This window comes from Coffea eugenioides, unplaced genomic scaffold (genome assembly GCF_003713205.1).
Source record: "Coffea eugenioides isolate CCC68of unplaced genomic scaffold, Ceug_1.0 ScVebR1_3596;HRSCAF=5017, whole genome shotgun sequence".
Classification (NCBI taxonomy): Eukaryota; Viridiplantae; Streptophyta; class Magnoliopsida; order Gentianales; family Rubiaceae; genus Coffea; species Coffea eugenioides.
In genome coordinates this window covers 259879-277839 of record NW_020864188.1, presented here as the reverse complement: position 1 = coordinate 277839, position 17961 = coordinate 259879, and the positions used below count along the sequence as shown (strand labels likewise).

Genomic DNA, 17961 nt, shown 5'->3' with positions numbered 1-17961 from the left:
TTGAAAGTGTCACGAATATGCAAATGATGAAATTAAAATAAAAGAAAAGAAATTAAATTATATACATATATATAAGTGATCAAAGAAAAGGAGAATGCAACATAAAGGGTACGGGAGGCAAAACTCGTGACATAATTTTCTTATACATGGATTAATAGGGTACTTAAACTAGAAAGTTATAATCACCCATTTCCCATGTTTGAAAAATAATTATCCTAACATGAACAAGCAAATGAACTAGCTTAAATGAGATGCAATTCTAAATGACATGATTAGCACCTATAGCGGGTAGGGGATAATATAATAGGGAATATCATGCAAATGAGAAAAGATCCTAAAAATGAAAATATGCATGAAAATGTAGTGAATAGCATACAAAGATGAATCTAGCGCAAGATGACCTAAAGGGTCTAGCGTTGGACTAGCCCATTTCTAAAAATCCTTACTAACGTTGGACTAGCAAGTAAGCGGAGGGAGTAACCACAACTAGCGTTGGACTAGTGTGGTGACGTCATGCATTAACAATTCATAATAAAGCAAATAAAGCATAAATTAAAACAAATAAACACATAAGAGCACGTAGCACATAACACGTAAACATAATATCTAGATGCCAAAATCCTAAGAAAAGCGGATAAAACACATAACACATAAGCCACATAAACACACAACCTACCTATTACATCGAGGAGAGCCTAACTACAATCTAAAAAGGGAAAATATAATGAAACAAATATAATTATCCTATCTATTACATTTTTGAGGTATTTAAATGCCTCTCGAATAATTATAAAAATTAACCAAACAAATATATATAAGAAAATTTAAATGAACATTTAAATCCAATAAATAAAACATATAAAAATATATAAACACATAGGAACACATAAGAGCACGTAATTGACATTGAAATAATAAAAATAGGGGTACCTCCCGTTTGAAGTGGTGACTAAATGGAGTCAAATTGTCCTATTTATACTCACAATGAACAAAAGAATCATGGCACCAATTTAATTGAAAAAAAACAATAATAATAAAAGTACTAAATTCACACTAATGTGTCAAACATAAAGAAATTTAAAACATCTAAAAATTGCAAGTTAAATATATTCAAAAGTAACATAATTAGCTATTAAAGAAAAGAAACAATCACAATAAAAAGAGTCAAAATTCACTAGGGACTGAATTGCAAAAATTTAAAAAAAACTTTTGGGGACAAAAATTATATTTTTCCAAAGTTTAGAGGTCAAAATTAAATGAAAGATAAAATTCAAGGATCAAAGTGCAATTAATTTAAGGACCTAAGTGAAACAAATTTAAAATGTTCTGGGTCAAAGTGAAACAACTCCAAAGATCAGGGGCTAAAGTGAAAATTTCGGTTTCTTATATGGGAGAAAAGGCCATCGGGCCATCATTTTTATTTATTTGGGCCGGATGCTATCTAAGCCCAGCCGAAGCCCAAAAGAAACTAGCAGGCCAACCTTTCATTTTGTCACTCAAGCCTGACCAAAGAAAACACATGGGCTCAGACCTCCTAAACCAACCGAAACCCAAAAGAAATAAAACAAAACCCAACCACAAGCCCACCGAAAAAATTAGCCCAAACCCCTTTTTTTTCTTCTTTTCTTTTCTTTCTTTCTTCTTCCTTCGTTTCTTCTCCTCCTCTGGCCATCCGAAGCTTACTTCAGTTGGCGGCCATGGTGGCCGCCGGTGGCGCCACCGCTTCTGGCGGCGGTCGCCGGCGACTTATTCAGTCGCCAAAATTTCTCAAAATGCACTTCCCCACTCCATTTTTCGCGTAGGTTCCATTTTTGAACTTAGTTTTTACAGAAAATAACCCAAAAGTGGCTAAATGCCAAGAAATCAGTTCAGTTTTTATTTTTTTAAAACCCTCAAATCTTCACCAAAAATCATAAAAATTATGCCAAAACCCTCCTTATAACTCCTACATTACAACTATAATCTTAGTTTGACAAGTAAACAATAGCAAAATGATGCATTAAGTCAAAACAGCCCCAAAAATAAAGAAAATATTTCAATGCCTTTAAAGGCTCAAAACTTCAAAATACTTGAATAACTCAACACTTTTTTCAAACCACATACTAACTACAACCGTCTGTTTCACTAGAAATAAGCACAAAAAGTTCACTAATTTAATTCATTTTTCGTTTTGTCATTTTCACAAACATTTAACATGCATTCACAGGCCCATTTCTTTTTCCCTTAATTGCATGCATGGCTCACCCCAAAACTTTAACAACATCAGGAGCCACAACAACAAACGAAAGCAAAGGACAAATAAGCATCAAAACATGCATTTAATCTAATTAATTAAGGAAAAGAAAAACTGGAAAAAGAAAACAAAATGTACCTCAATGAAGGTTGTAGTCCTTTGCCTAGGAATTTGATGAAATCGGCAAACTCCAATAGCTTAACCCACCACTGCCTTTCTTTCTGTGTTTGAGGTTGTGGAAGAAAAATGGCTAGAAGGAGCCGTGGGCAGAGTGAGGAAAATTTCTTTCTTTTTTTGTTCTGTTTTCTTTCTTCTGCCCAGTCCGAGAGAGGGAGAGAGTTGGGGAGTGCTTTTTGTTTCTTTTTTTTGTGGCTTCTCTTCTGTGATAGGGAGAGCCTTTTTTTTGTGGCTTGTCCCCTGGCAGCCAAAGAGAGCCGAGAGATACTTGTAGCCAAAATGGAGCTTGTGTGCTCAATCTTCCAAAATGATGATCTCTCAACTAATGAAAAGACCAGTCCATGGCCATTGAGTGTGAAATGGGTTAAATGTATTTTGGTAGAGAAAATGATTATGATGATTTTTTTTTGTTTTTTTTTTGTTGTTTGTTGTTTTGTTTTTTTTTTTTGTTTGGTTTGTTTTTTCTTTTCTTTTCTCTCTTTTTTTTCTTTTTTTCAAGCAAACCTGCAAAAATGAGAAAAATGCACATTAAAATGCTAGAAAATAAATAATTCATTAAATAAAAAAATCTTGAGAAAATATTAAAAATTGACAAAAATTTGGTGTCTACAGTTCCCTATTTAAAAGCATTGCATCCGTCAAACATAGATTACTTAAATATTAGTACCTTTTAATAAAACTAGACTTCTTTCTTTTAGTTACACTTGTTCACTTAAGTAGGGAAACTATTAAGTCGAGATGAATTTGAGTAGACTTATGTTAGAGCTCGAACTTGACATGAAATGGTAGTGCTTGAACTCAACCTCAAGCTTGAGCTAGTATAGAAAACAAGCTCAGGATCAACTTGATGGTATTTGTCTGAGTTTGAACTTGACTTAGTTCAAGTTGCTAGCAAGATTGAGGCTTTCGAATTGAGCTAGAACTCGAATACTTGAGGACAAAACTACTATTTTTCAATGCGTGACAGTAGATTCATGCACTATCCAACAAATACTAGACTGAATTATACAAGCCAAATCTACTTCCAGCCTCAAAAACATCACTATATACCAAGAAAAGCAAGAACTAGAATACTAGAATAGGAACTATGATTCATCAAAATACTAAAAGCAAATGCAAGTAGAACTTGTAGTTTTTCTTCTCCTAGAGATTTGGCTTCTTTTTTTGATCCTTTTTATGTGAAAAAATTGCGATCACTCTTTGAAAAGAAAACACAAATTAACCAATTAAAAAATTAAGGATCTGTGTTGATTCCCCAATCCCTTTAATCTTCCAAATTCATTTAAAATCCACAACTAAAACAATGATTGTAGCAGTTTCTACACCTAGTTTGAGTGGAAGGAAGAGGAGAAAATAAACAATGATGGATAAAGAGATGATGGTTTACAAAATTGAGATGAGATAAGAACTAGGAGGCCAGAGGAAAGAACGAGAGATTAGGAAGAAAGGAGAAATGAGTGAGGTTTTTTTTGGCTCTGTGCTTGGTCTTTTTTATTTTTTAAACATAAAAATGATATTTTAGTCCATTAAAAATGTTTCAGGAAAGAAGGCATTCACATAATTCTTATCTAGTTCCTAGAACTGTAATAGTAAAATATAACCAATAAATATATTAAGTGGGACATTGCTTTGTTAGGTTCATCAAACTCTCATACTCTTTATTTTAAGATCGTAGTCGAGCTCGAACCCAGTCTATGTCAAGTCGAGTTGAGTAGTTGATTGATCTATTTGCGAGCTCAAATTGAGCAACTCGATTAAATTGCACCCTACTCATAAGATAGTCTCTTGTAAATCAATTGTATATTTACCTACAAACTTTTCATTGCTAAAGGTTATTTATTTGAATTCACTAATCCTAATATTCAATATCTTTGGCTCTTCCGATTATTCAAACCTATAGGTAACTGAGTTCAGTCGATTCTTGCACACTTTTTTGACTACTTAAATGTAGTTCACGATATTGGTGTTTGATTCCCAATTGTAACCCTTGTTTCCTTAAGAGGAGGAAATGATAAAGGCTTCTTGAGAATGTGAATATTTGTGGCTACCTTATATGCAAATGTCGTTGCATTTTCATTTCTTTTTTTTTTCTCTGTTCAAATTGAGTGCTTACATTTTTATGGTTAAATCTACACTTGGATTCTTTCCTTGAGGAAAGCTTCACATCCAACTGTGACATACAATCAAGGAAGAATAAAAGAAACAGAAAAGTACCACCAAATGCGCACGCGTGCACGTAGACATGGATACAAACTAATAAAGACTAGCTATTCAACAAATCATTAAATGAGTTGATCAATAATGAACATTGACAATAAAAGACAAAGGAAAGTGAAGGAAACCTTTTTTTGAAGAGTTTTATAACATTTGAACATGATTACAGATTTTTCAAATCTTTGGCTAGCCATGCCTTTGCATAAAAATCTCTTAGAAAATCTTAATCAATTACCTTTCTTGACATTAATGAATAATATTAAAACAAATAAAAAAAATCTGATTTTTGGTTGACACCATTTACAGTAATAAAAACTAGTTCTAAAATTCTACACAAAATTTGCATCATTAATTTATGGCTTTTCTGAACTTCCCATTGATGTATTACTCTAAATCTTGAAAACATCTTAAATTTATTTTCTAAAGGTAATAAATAGATAAGATTAGATTTCAATTTAGTTGTGTTTATACCGTGCAAATATCAATGAGACTGTACTTATAATGTGCAAATATCAGTGAGTCTGTATAATAGCATGCATATAAGTGTGAGTTTTTCTATCCGTGTCTATAACAGAGACAAATAACAAACTAAGAGCATTTGATTTTTAGCTAACCTACATAATTATTAAATTTTTGAACATAAAAATATCTGTGTATTTGAGAGCTTTTCATCTATTATAGATTATTAGATCACTTAAAATACGTGAGCCTTTTGACAAAACCACGCTTCCTACCTTAAACTCTAATACAACAATCATGTTGAAATAAAGTCTTTATGAAGCCATTTGCAACTCCAACTCAATCTAACAATAAAGCATCTTGTATATCAATTTTATAAAAGAACAAAACCGAGGCATTTCTAAGTGTCCTATTTAGTGCATTAATCTTTAAATTCAACTCTTTTGGCACTTTGAATGGCCCATGTCCTGTCAAAAAAATCTTAATCTAGTGGTTAAAATTGAGATTTCAAAAATTAGAGGTCTTGGGTTCAAATCCTCCCATCCTCTCCACAATTCTTAAGTTCCACCTTTCCCCTGCTGGAAAAAAAAAGAGAGAATGGTTCATGTCCTATAGATAACTGAATTCACCCCAATCTTATTCAATGTTTAGCTATTTTTTCCATTTATAATGACTGAGTCATTGAGCACTCAAGAATGCAAACCTTTACAATTGGCACATTATATCAGTGTGGTATTACTATTGCTATTTCCTAACTTGACATTGAGTGCTTAATTTTGTATATATGCTTAGATGTATGCAATTATCAAAGTTCATATATGTCCAAGCATTAGAAGTAAGATAAAAGAAAAAAATAATAGAGAGAAAATGTGAATATATTCTAACTAAGTAATAAACAGTTCAATGGATAAACCTATATAATGACCAATGACACTAACAGGGAAGGGAAAGTAAAAGCAAATGTCTCTTACAAGGCATCAATAATGTCTGAATAGGATAAATTATTTTCTAAAGGCTCCCTATGTGTTAGATGTTTTTGCACAGCCTAACCTTTAACACAAAAAAATTAATTCAACATTTTTTCCCATTAATGAACATCTAAGAAAAGATATTTGGTACCAAAGTAAATCAAACAAAATCTAACATTTTTGTTCACACCACTTAACAATAAATGAAAGGATAAATTACTTTGCAGCCATTGTTATTTTATGCATTTTCATGTTACCCTCCTGTCTTTTAGAAAGCTATATATAAACTTTTCCATTATGGTGTCAAATTGACAAATATAATCTTCTATTTAGTGGTGTGATACTAAATGAGAAAATCTAGAATTACCCTCCTATCAACTAGTTCTAACTCTATATTAAATTTATGAAATTAATTAATAGTATCTTTGTACTTTCTGTTGATATTAGTATCTTTGTACTCCAAATTATTAAAATTTCAATTTTTGAATAACTTTAATAAATAAAAACAAGATTACGTAATTTGAGACTGTGCAAATAACATATGAATATTAGTGAGTTTGTACAGATAGCTTGTGAGTATAATTGGAGTATGTGTTATAGACAATAAGTTAGAAGGATTGGTCTTTTATTGACCACATAGTTGTTTTGTTAATGATAACAATAAGTTATTTAAACTTTTATAAACTTTTCATCCATTTTACATTCTTAAATCACTTAAACATGCAACTAGTTTTGATAGGATCAGACTTCCTTCCTTCTTTGAGTATCAATGCAACTATCAAGCTCCATTTTCTTATCATAAAAGTGTAGAATTATGGATTAATAAATAATATATTAGGTATTCAGATACTAACAAGTAACAACTTTGTTTAAGACCTTTGAATCTATTAATTTGTCCTCAAAAGTTATTGGGTCAAATCATAAGCTAAGATCATTACTGCAACAACCATATTGAATAGGTTGTAGGTGATGGACCTTTTAAAGGGCATTTTGGAGTTCAATTTGTTCCATGAATAGAGTTTTTTTTTAATCACTTGTAAATCTTCCATACAATCTTTAAGGCTAATAGTTGTTCTACTCATTTGCTATAAGATTCAAGTTTTTTGGTTCTTTCAATGGTACAATCATAATTTATACAATTCCAGTTCACTTTTTTTTAGATATTTTAACATTATTCACACTATAGACAATGAGACCCTATTTGCAAGTTTGGATTATTTGGAGAGAAAGAAGTAAAGGCTTGTCAAGAATGGAAACCTTTATACATGGTACTTTTATCAACTAAGCACTAATATTGCTTTTGCTTTTTTGAAATTGAGTGTTTGTATAATTGCACTTCAAATTAACATTAAATGTATACCTAATCACATAACTCCTATGTATCCAAACAATATGAGTAAAGTAATATATAAACAATATGAATGTACCACCATTAAGCACATATAAATGTGAATGCTTCTTAACTATACGACAAATCAATAAGTGGATAAACCAAATACCTTTAACACTAATTGAGAGTGGAAAGAAAAAACAAACATTTCTTCGAAAGCTTGCATAATGTTTGAACAAAATAAAAGGTTTTTCAAAGGGGCCATGCTTTAGATGCTTCGTATCTTGGTCTTAAACATTAACAAGAATCTCAATTAATAATTTTTCTCGACATTGATTCAAGTCCTCCGAAGAGTAGGGAGAAGTGAAGAATTCCTTCGACACTACAAGGAGCAAAATAAGCAATTATCTAATCAACTTAAAAATGTAGCTTTAATAGATAGTGGAGCAGATTCAAGTTGTATAAAAGAAGGAATAATTCCTAAAAGAAACATTAATGGCAGCAAATGGAGTGAAATCTTGTGGTGCAAACCTCTCAACCACTCTCAACCAACCCTCAACTACTCCCAACTACTCTTGTACTCAAACCATTGTGTAATATTCTCCAAATAAAGTTTAAGAATCAAGAATTCAACATTTCATCAGCTTCCGTTTGCAACTGAAAGAACATGCATATAAGGCATGTTGATGATTGCAAATTGATAGAGCAACTTTGTATCTTCAACTAGATGTCACCAAAGGTACCTTTAAGTTGGTAATATAACACTGTATTTTCCTAGCATTTGTCTGGTTTGTAAGACTTATTTTGGCTTTCTTGGTTCTCATTGTAGGATCCAAGTAACTAACTCTACATCAATTCTTTGGAAGTTGATGCTAAGGTATAATTTGTTTATTACCTTTCATTTACCAATCACCAAATCGCTTGAGACATTGGACCTTTCCAATCAGTCAATGTAAACATGGCAGGTCTTGGGGTCTTTGGAGTTATTCACTTTTTCTTATTTTAATTGGCTTTATTCCATATTGGTGTAAAACCTTTCTGGTAGTGAAAATATATTGAAATTATAAGGTTGCTTGCACAAAAAACAAAAAGTTTTGGGAATGAATATTGATTTATTTCAAGGAAGGCAGCTTGTCAAAATTTTATGCCTCTATTCATCTTCAAAGAAATGGTTGGCCTTGCTTTAGCTGAAAAAGAGATTGTCCGTTATAATTTTGTTGCAAGATCACAATCTAAAATATTCTTCAAAAAAGATGTTTTTATAGTGATGTTGGATTGCATAAGCCCTTGCAAAAAGTGGAAAAGTTAAGAAGGTTATTTTGAAGATGATGTTACTATTATTTGGGACATTTGAGAGGATTGGTCATCCTTTGAGAGAAATTTTATTGGTATGTTCTGGTCTCTAGCAACATTTTTCTCTGTACTATGAAAACGCTACCATCTCATTCACTTATATTTTCATGGAAGATTGATGTCGTTCTTGACCTTTGGAGGACAGAAAATGATGAAAGATGTTTAATCATGTCTTTCTATATAAGAAAGGTATATTATTCTAATTACCATGTTTCTTTTTATTATTATTTTATGGTGATGTATTTTTTCAAATGAAATCCACTTTTCTCCCCTATTGTGTACTTGACTCGGCAAAAAAAGAAGAAGAAAGAAATCAAATTCTGATTTAATTTGCACTATATGCCATGCAAAGCTTCTTTGCTTGCTATCATTACAGTCAGATACAATATTGCATGTCACAGAAGAGCTATTTCTATTCCCAAGGAGGTTGCTATGTCTGCTGTGCATTTTATTTTTCATTTTTCTACTATGAACAGAAACAAGTTATATGTTTGAAACTGATTTTGGCTTTTCATACTTGATTTATGTTTTCCAAAAGTTGGTAGTAATTATCATATTCATGTTATCTACAACACAATTATGGGTATATTTATAATTAACTTTCAACTAATTATCTTATGAATGTTTAGATACACTTATTCATACAGCACCCCAACGGAAAAGGAAAAAAAGGGCTTTGTGCAAGATATTTTTATTTCACTGTCTCATAGGTCTTGTTTATCAATTTTTTAAAAAGTGCCCCCTCTAAGGTCATCTTAAAAACTGTCTCAATGGTTCTTATTCTTGGAACCTTGAACCCTGATTTTAAAAGGGTTGTTGATGATGATTGATCATATATATAACTAGATGATTTTTTTTTATTTTAACAAACTTTCATGATGACGAAGCAAAACGAAAAACATAGGCGTACTGTTTATCCCTAGCCATCAATGTTCATGTATGAACCATATTGTAGCTTTAATTGAAACTATAAGTTCTATGCTCAATGCAATAGCTATGGCTAAAGAACTCTATTTTAACCATAATGGTTCAGCGTTGGAGAAGCTTCTGGTTTACATCTATTACTTATTTCTTGTATAATATTTTTAAGTGGTGAATGATTAGTAAAGTTTTCTTGTTAATTGTGCAGGCATGTGTAGACTTCGTGGCAAAAGTAGTTGGAGTAACTTCGGGACCAAAAGGAAGAATTTTGGTGTTGCACATTAAATTACATCCCAAGATTGTTAAAGATACTGAAAGTGTTTTAAACAGGTAACAAGTCTTACATGGTATATCAGTGTATTTGATATGTACAAGCAATATTAGTGCTGAAATTGCTAGCAAGTTTGTTGTTTTTTTACTAAGAAACAATCATAGCATTTGCATCAGTTCAAGCAATCTACTTATTTCACTTTGAGGTGACCTTATGGTAGATTCCACAACATGATGTCTTAAAAATTTTCTTCTTCTTATATTTGGCTATGTCAGTTATTCTCATACTTTTAATGGAAGAAGGTGCTATTTGCTTCTTGTTTTCTTCTAAATCTTTTAGATTGTTATTTGCACTTCATGTAATTTACTTGCGCAGAACAGATTGATTGGAGGATGCTTTGGAGTATGTGGGAGTTAAATTAGCGAGGCAGGACGGTGCAAATGTTGCTGAATTTGTTCTCATCTTAGCTCCAATTTATTTTTGTCCGATCTCTAATTTGACCTATTTTTTATTGTTGTCTACATTGCTCTCTTTAATTAAAGTTATCAAAGTTAAAGGTGACTTTGCTACCGCTATCAATTGCTTTTGAAATTGCCATTATTGTGTCAAAGCAATTTAAAATGTTCCATTTTCACTTTTCATTGTTTTTTTTTCCAGGATGAAACATATTCAGCTCTCATATGGGATTTTATAAAACTACCAAAATGCTTGTTTCAGAACTCAAATTGGCATCAGGGAGGTAATTTGCCATCTTTGTACTATTGCAAGAAGAAAAATCATTTTAAGTTTTAAATTTCTGATGATTGTAGGTTTGCCGGTCATGATTTTGTAAATATTGCTATTGTTAGTACAGGAAATGATTATGCAGTAGGAAACAGGACTTCTGACTCTTTTCAAAAGTAGGAAGAGAATTAAGAAGAAGTGAGACATGGAGCTATGGTAAAAATAGCCTGCACATTGTAGAGGGGATGGAATTTGATCGCGGATATTTTTCTCCTAAACATGATTGGAGTTTTGGATCTCATATTTCTATCTGTTGGTGTATGGTATTTAAGAGGGGAAACTTCTGTATTCGCAATTGCTTTTGGTTGCCTAAAACATCGCATGGTTCAAGGATATTTTGAAACGATACTAGGAAGTCTCCAATCATGATAGTTGCATACAACATTGAAGAGGAAGATCAGGCTCCGTCGTTAATAGGTAGTTGCTATTAGAGGCCTTGCCTTCACTGAGTGCTACTATCTCTTGATAGGAAATAATGAGACAAGAATGCTTGAATATGGAATTTATCACATTCTTTCATTTCGAAGGCATTTTTTTATTGCAATTTCAATTAGTTAAATCTACCAAAGGGGGGGAAAAAAGATAGATTACAACCTTGAATACGCATTCTAGCACCAGTTCTTCTTGGATTTTGAATTGTATTTCCAGTTTAATAATTTGTCTTCTTTAATCGTAGTTACCTAATTCCAAAATGTTGTACATTATATCACTTATAAAAATTTTCCTAATATATAAACAATCAAGACAAATGTAATAAGTTATAAAACATTGTTATTGATATTGAAATAGGCATGTATCTGCTACTGGCTTTAATATCATATTATTTAGCTTTCTCTTAGTGTTTTCCTCCTTTTATTTTGTACTAGAATAATCTCATTCGATGGGGCATGGCAATCTCATATAACCTCACCGCGCGTCGCGCGGTGTTTACCCTCCTAGTCTAACAAAAAGGCACTTTGTTATGTTTATAAACTTAACAAACTTCTCCATTCTTCATTTTTTTCATGAGGAATCCATTCTTCATTTTAAGTTGCACATCATCCCTTTCTATGTATATATTATTTTTATATGCATCATACCTAATAAAATCCAAGAATATTTATTCAAAGAGCAATTAAATGATAGAAATATGTTAAAGTTGACATTCCAATCAACCTAAAGATATTTGTTCAAAGAACAATTAAATGCTAGAAGCATGTCAAAATTGACATGCCAACCACTTTTGTAACACTTTTAGTTCGAGTTGATAAAAATGAAAATGAGTGACATTATAGTTGGGTGTTACAAATTTTTTGATGGATAATTATTGCTTTGTAAGATTATAATATATTGACAATTAAAATCTTACTTAAAGCCACTACTTTCATAATAGTAATAGATGACTAGTTAAATTTTTTTTTAATCAGCATGTATGTAATTTATAAGTTACCAAATGTAACTAATTTTTACCAATTTGTGAAATCAAAATATTTATTTCCTTAAACATATCATAAAATGGGTTAAACAGTTTGTAAGACATTAGCAATGGAAAGTCAATAAATACCAACATGGGGTACAACATCAGTATGTTACTAATTAGTAATAGAATATAATTTATTTTTTACCTATTGATAAAATAGACGTTATTGCTTTGGATATATTGTAAAACAGATCCAGCTAATAATAAAAAATTAGCAATAAATAATGCTTAAATACTAAGTAAATATACAATACTAATAAACAAAATCTAAAATTAGTAATTTAACTTTTTTTCCCTTGGATATTGTAAAATAGATTGAACATGTGGTAATATATTAAGAACTAAATGTAAGTACATTCTAACAAATGTTACGAGTCAGTACAATAAAACTATGGGGTACAACATCAGTATGTTACTAACATGGGGTACAACATGGGGTACAACATCAGTATGTTACTAATTAGTAATAGAATATAATTTATTTTTTACGTATCGATAAAATAGACGTTATTGCTTTGGATATATTGTAAAACAGATCGAGCTAATAATAAAAAATTAGCAATAAATAATGCTTAAATACTAAGTAAATATACAATACTAATAAACAAAATCTAAAATTAGTAATTTAACTTTTTTTTCCCTTGGATATTGTAAAATAGATTGAACATGTGGTAATATATTAAGAACTAAATGTAAGTACATTCTAACAAATGTTACGAGTCAGTACAATAAAACTATCTAATTATCCAGTCTAATATCTTTGCTCCACTAGCATTGATTGATATCCATTGATTTGTCAAAAGACGTTATTTTTGCCTATGACATACTCCAAAATAAGGTGAATACGATATAATGTGTCAACAATTACATACATGGTATAGCTAATTAAACCCCAATTTGTATGCCTATATGAATTCGATGTAATCAATGAACAACTATAAATTAAATTTATTCTTACATTATGTGTATGCATGTGACAGTGTGTAAGGGCTAACAACCAGTTACAAATTCAAACAATGGACTAATTTATGACCATGTAAGCATACATAACATATAGTACTACCCTATAACCACTAACAATGTGTACACTCTACAGATAAATGCTAATATCAACTATACCAAAGTTTGTAAAATATATTTCAACTCACGTTACTACTTTTTCTACTCTATATCTAATCTCCCTTTTACATGCATATATAATCAAGTAACTAACACCTAATATGCTGTACATTTTTGTAAACTAATTGTACCTCATAGATTATCCCGTGTAAGGTATTCACAGACAAATAATCATTACTCATACAAGTAAAATTGCACATCTACTATAGGAAGATGCACAAATTGATCAAATGGCTAAATAACTATTCTAAATTTATGCGTACGATTGCACTACCTTTTATAGATATACACGATCAAGTAACTAACATCTAACATAATGTACATTTTTGTAAACTGACTGTACCTCATAAATCACTTCGCGTAAGGTGCTTATAGGCAAATTAGTATTAGTCATATAGATAAAATTACACACCTACTACAACCTGCAAGGATATGCACAAGTGGGTCAAAGTACCAATAACCATTCCAAATGTATGCATACCATTGCACTATGTATATTGCTGCGATGACTAATTGTAATATGCATGTGAACAAATAACTGCATGTTTAACAATTTCTATGCATCGTACTTGGTTGGTAATATAGTGTACATTATTTCAATTAGATTGTATATTCACTAAGTATTTATATACATGCTACTTATTGGAATAAATTACCTCTTTATTAAATATTTGATGCACTCTCATAAGCACTAATGGATGATTTAATAGGTGATTGGAACAAATAATCATCTAGTAAAAGCTTTTGATATAATATTATTGATGAATAATATATTGTACATTCTGATAAACATGGTGTATATCACACACCTTATCTAGGTCAATAACCATTTCAAAGTTATATATACCGTTTCACTACCTTTTACAGATATATACAGTCAAGTAACTAATACCTAACATGATGTACATTGTTATAAATTGATTGTACTCCATAGATCACCTCGTATAAGATGTTTATAGAAAAATTAGTATTACTCATATAAGTAAAATTACACATCTACTGCAGCCTGTAAGAAGATGCACAAGTTGGTCAAAACACCAATAACCATTCCAAAGGTATTCATACCATTGCACTATCTTTTATAGATATACACATTCAAGTAACTAATACCTAAGATGATGTACATTTTCATAAACTGATTGTATTTATACATCACACTGTATAAGGTGTTTACAGACAAATCAAAACTACTCATACAAGTAAAAAAATATTTACTAAAAATCAGTACAAGTTGTGGCTGCAACAGCTAATTGCAATATGCATGTGGACAACTAATTGCATATTCAATAATTTGTACACATTATATTTGGCCGGTTATATGGTGTACATTATTTCAACCAGATTGTATATTCGCTAAGTATTTATGTACTTGCCATTCATTGAAGTAAGCTATCTATCTAATTTAATGCACTCTCATAAGCACTAATGGTCAATTTCATAGGCGATTGGAACAAATAGTCATCTAGTAAAAAAACTGATATATAATCTTATTAATGAGTAACATGCTGTACATTCTAATAAACACGGTGTACATCACACAACTTGTCTAGGCAAAATCTTACAAGTTTTCAAAAGTTATACCATACTTTAAAAGCAATTACAAGTAGTAAAATTTATACCTTGCAACAAGCTACACCATACTTTAAAAGTGATTATGAGCAGGCAAATATCATTGTAATCATGTTATGGGATACCTTGGAACAAGTGTACCTTCTTGATGTTGTCAAGTCATCCTAATCCTTGTTTAGGTAGACTTTTTGGATGCTAAAATCTATACAAAACCATATATGTGAGTGATAGTCGCATAGTGTCACAGTTATGCATAATAGGTTTTCGATAATGTACATGTTATTAGATGACCATTACGGTGTATAGTCATAAGTGTATGCATCGTGAGTCAGGCGTTGCAGTGTTGTTCTCCCTATTTCATTCGTGTAATTGACAATGACTCAGTTTGCTTATCTTTTATCTATGTATGTGTCAGTCTACTGTGCTGCGTGCGCCCATACATAGTCGGTAATATAGTCTAAACTGTATGATCTCACTACTATCTTGCAATAAGAATAAAAAAAAAGTAAGTAACAAATACCTCATATTCTCCCTGTTATTTTATATGCCTATAAACTTTCTAAATTATTTAATTTGTTTACTGAGTCAAATTTACAAATACTTGGCATGTATAAGTTTCCTATGCATACCTCCCCCAAGTTGGCTCTTAGTGTATCTAATTTGTGCTATCCATACGGTTTCCTTGTTTAGGAGTTTTTGTCAGAGTTTCAATTTCATTATTCATGCCACACCATCTTAAACAAGTTGTAAAAAAAAAGCCATGCAAGTAAGTTCATCCCCATTTAGTCACAAACCAAGCCAAATATTGCGATGAGTTTGCAACATTCTTACCCATGGGTTTAGTCCAATTCGATTGAGTGTATCTCTTCTTCAGATCTCACCAACTTTCACCTTTTTGTAGCCTTTATGAAAAATTCTTGTCCCGCAGTAGTTACTTGTTGTGTTCCCTTGGTACATTGATTGGTAACACTTTGTTTCTGCAACACTTCTTCCAAAAATCTCTCATCTGAAACTTTTCAATTTTGGACAGGGGTATTATTCTGTTGATGCTCTGAAATTGTGAAGGAATGCCCACAAGATATGTTTTTGGAGGGAGACCAAAATTCTATTTCATTTGAAGATTTCAGAAGAATAGTCGTGCCTCAATTATTTGAGCGGGATTTTTTGGAATGGAACCTGAGGTTTTTTAACGGAGCCCGTTAGCCTCTCATAGATATTTTTTATTTTTTTTCCTACTCACTTAGTGAAATGATGTCATTTTCTCCCAATATTCGTGGTCCATTGCAGTCCTCTCATTTCCTTTTGTGAGAGGACTGCTCAGGGACAGTCTGTCTGATGACCGTCCCTGCCCCAAATCCCTAAAGTACAGAGAGAGTTTTGGAAAGTGAAATGAAATCAATGGATTCATTTAGGTTTTAGGGTTAATAACTATAAAAAATTATAAAATTGCCCCTATATTTTTTAGTATTTATATAATATACTCTCTGGTCGGGTACCTGCAGGTTTTTATTTTTATGACCCATATTTGTATTTGACTATTACAAGTACTCGACCCTCATCTGCTCCGCTATAGAAATCGAATCAGATATCCTAAATTTCGGTGCGGGTCGGATTGGGTCTCTTGGATTTTCTGGTTACTGGATTTTTTTGCCCACCCCTACCAAGACCTCTTATTGATGGAGTCTTTTGGCACCTTGATGTCAACTCATCCCATCCTGGTAGCAAGAAGTGAGGATGCAACCAATTGATTGGCGAGGTTTTTGTGCCATCGGATGAGAAGAATTGACAAGAGAGGATTAAGACTAGTGAGTTTCACACTTTCCAAAATCAATAATTTTTACTCCATAAATATACTTCAAGCTTATCCATCCAGGACTCCTAATCTTTCTTTTATATAAGATATTCCTTTAAGCCTACGATTAGTAGGAGTCTAATCTTGTGCTTTCGAACCATTCTTCTTGGCTTGGATACTACGGACGAGTTTTGTCTTTCTTTTTATTGATCTTTCATAAAAAATGACTCCGTTATTGCATAAGCATAGCAAAGTAGCAAACAAAGGAGTTTCATTAGAATGTTAAAATGAGTATTGTCATTTTAAATAGGTAAGGGAGGTAGGTGTAATTTTTAAAATGTCAAAGATGATATGTGTAATTGTGAGAAACTTCAAGAAAGGTGTTTCCAATTATCCCATATTTTTAATGCCATGACATAGCCGAGACAACCTACACATGATCAAATGATTATACTCTTAATTGTAAAGTTTCTTCACTATTGGTATATCAAATTGAAGAGAACTTTGCAACCAAATCGTTCGTGTGTAACATGGTGACTTTTTTCCCCCTAGACATCAGTTCCTATACTTGTTCTCAATCTTCGTAAAAACCTTACATTCTTCAAAATTTCAAGATTTACAGTCATATCTATTTAAATGTAAATAAGTTCTAGGTGAGTTTATTGCTTGTATTGTAACATGCACCATTTCTTCCTATATTTGATTACAGGTATTATTGTAAATAAAAGGTATTTTTTTTGTATATTTTTCGTGTAATACAAGGGCTATGTATGTATCATAAAATAAAAAATGGAAGTTATCTTTCTGAAAAATAAAATGAAGAAAAAAAAGAAAATAAAAACTTACACCAATTTGCATCAAACTATTGATAGAGTTAAGTATCTGGTATAAATAAGCAATCAAAAAGAAAAAGTAAAAATTAAAAATTAAAAAAAAGTGTAATTTAAGTCACTCAAGTCTATTGCTGCCACCCCCTTGAAAAAAAAAATTAAAAAAAGCCTATTATAGCATAGTGTATGCCTATCTGAGCTATAGCATGTTATTTATGGAAATTATTTTAGACTACTGCTACCATTATACTAACCAATGTTTGAAAAGGTCAGGGTGTTAGATAAGGAGTTTTTAATCTCTTGAGCCATTGCGTAAGTTCCAAGGTGCAAAGCGTAAGTTTGATGAATTTTTAAAATTTTATACTATATAAAATTAAATTATGTATACATTAAAAAGCATTAGAAAGTACTAAATTTTATGTTATCATGAAAATAATCTACTTTAAAAAATGGTTAATTTGGTACGAAACATGAAATTATTTG

General features: G+C 31.4%; 1 long non-coding RNA gene across 3 annotated transcripts; it reads left to right on the top strand.

Annotated features, from left to right (window-relative positions):
• The first annotated feature begins 8161 nt into the window (after positions 1-8161).
• Positions 8162-11227, top strand: LOC113758080. Of its 3 annotated transcripts, none has more exons than XR_003466560.1 (4): positions 8162-8258; positions 9864-9985; positions 10584-10665; positions 10780-11227. It is a non-coding gene; the product is annotated as an uncharacterized LOC113758080 (long non-coding RNA). The 3 variants fall into 3 exon arrangements; XR_003466559.1 differs by having other exon boundaries at positions 10307-10665; XR_003466558.1 differs by having other exon boundaries at positions 10302-10665.
• Positions 11228-17961: the final 6734 nt, after the last annotated feature.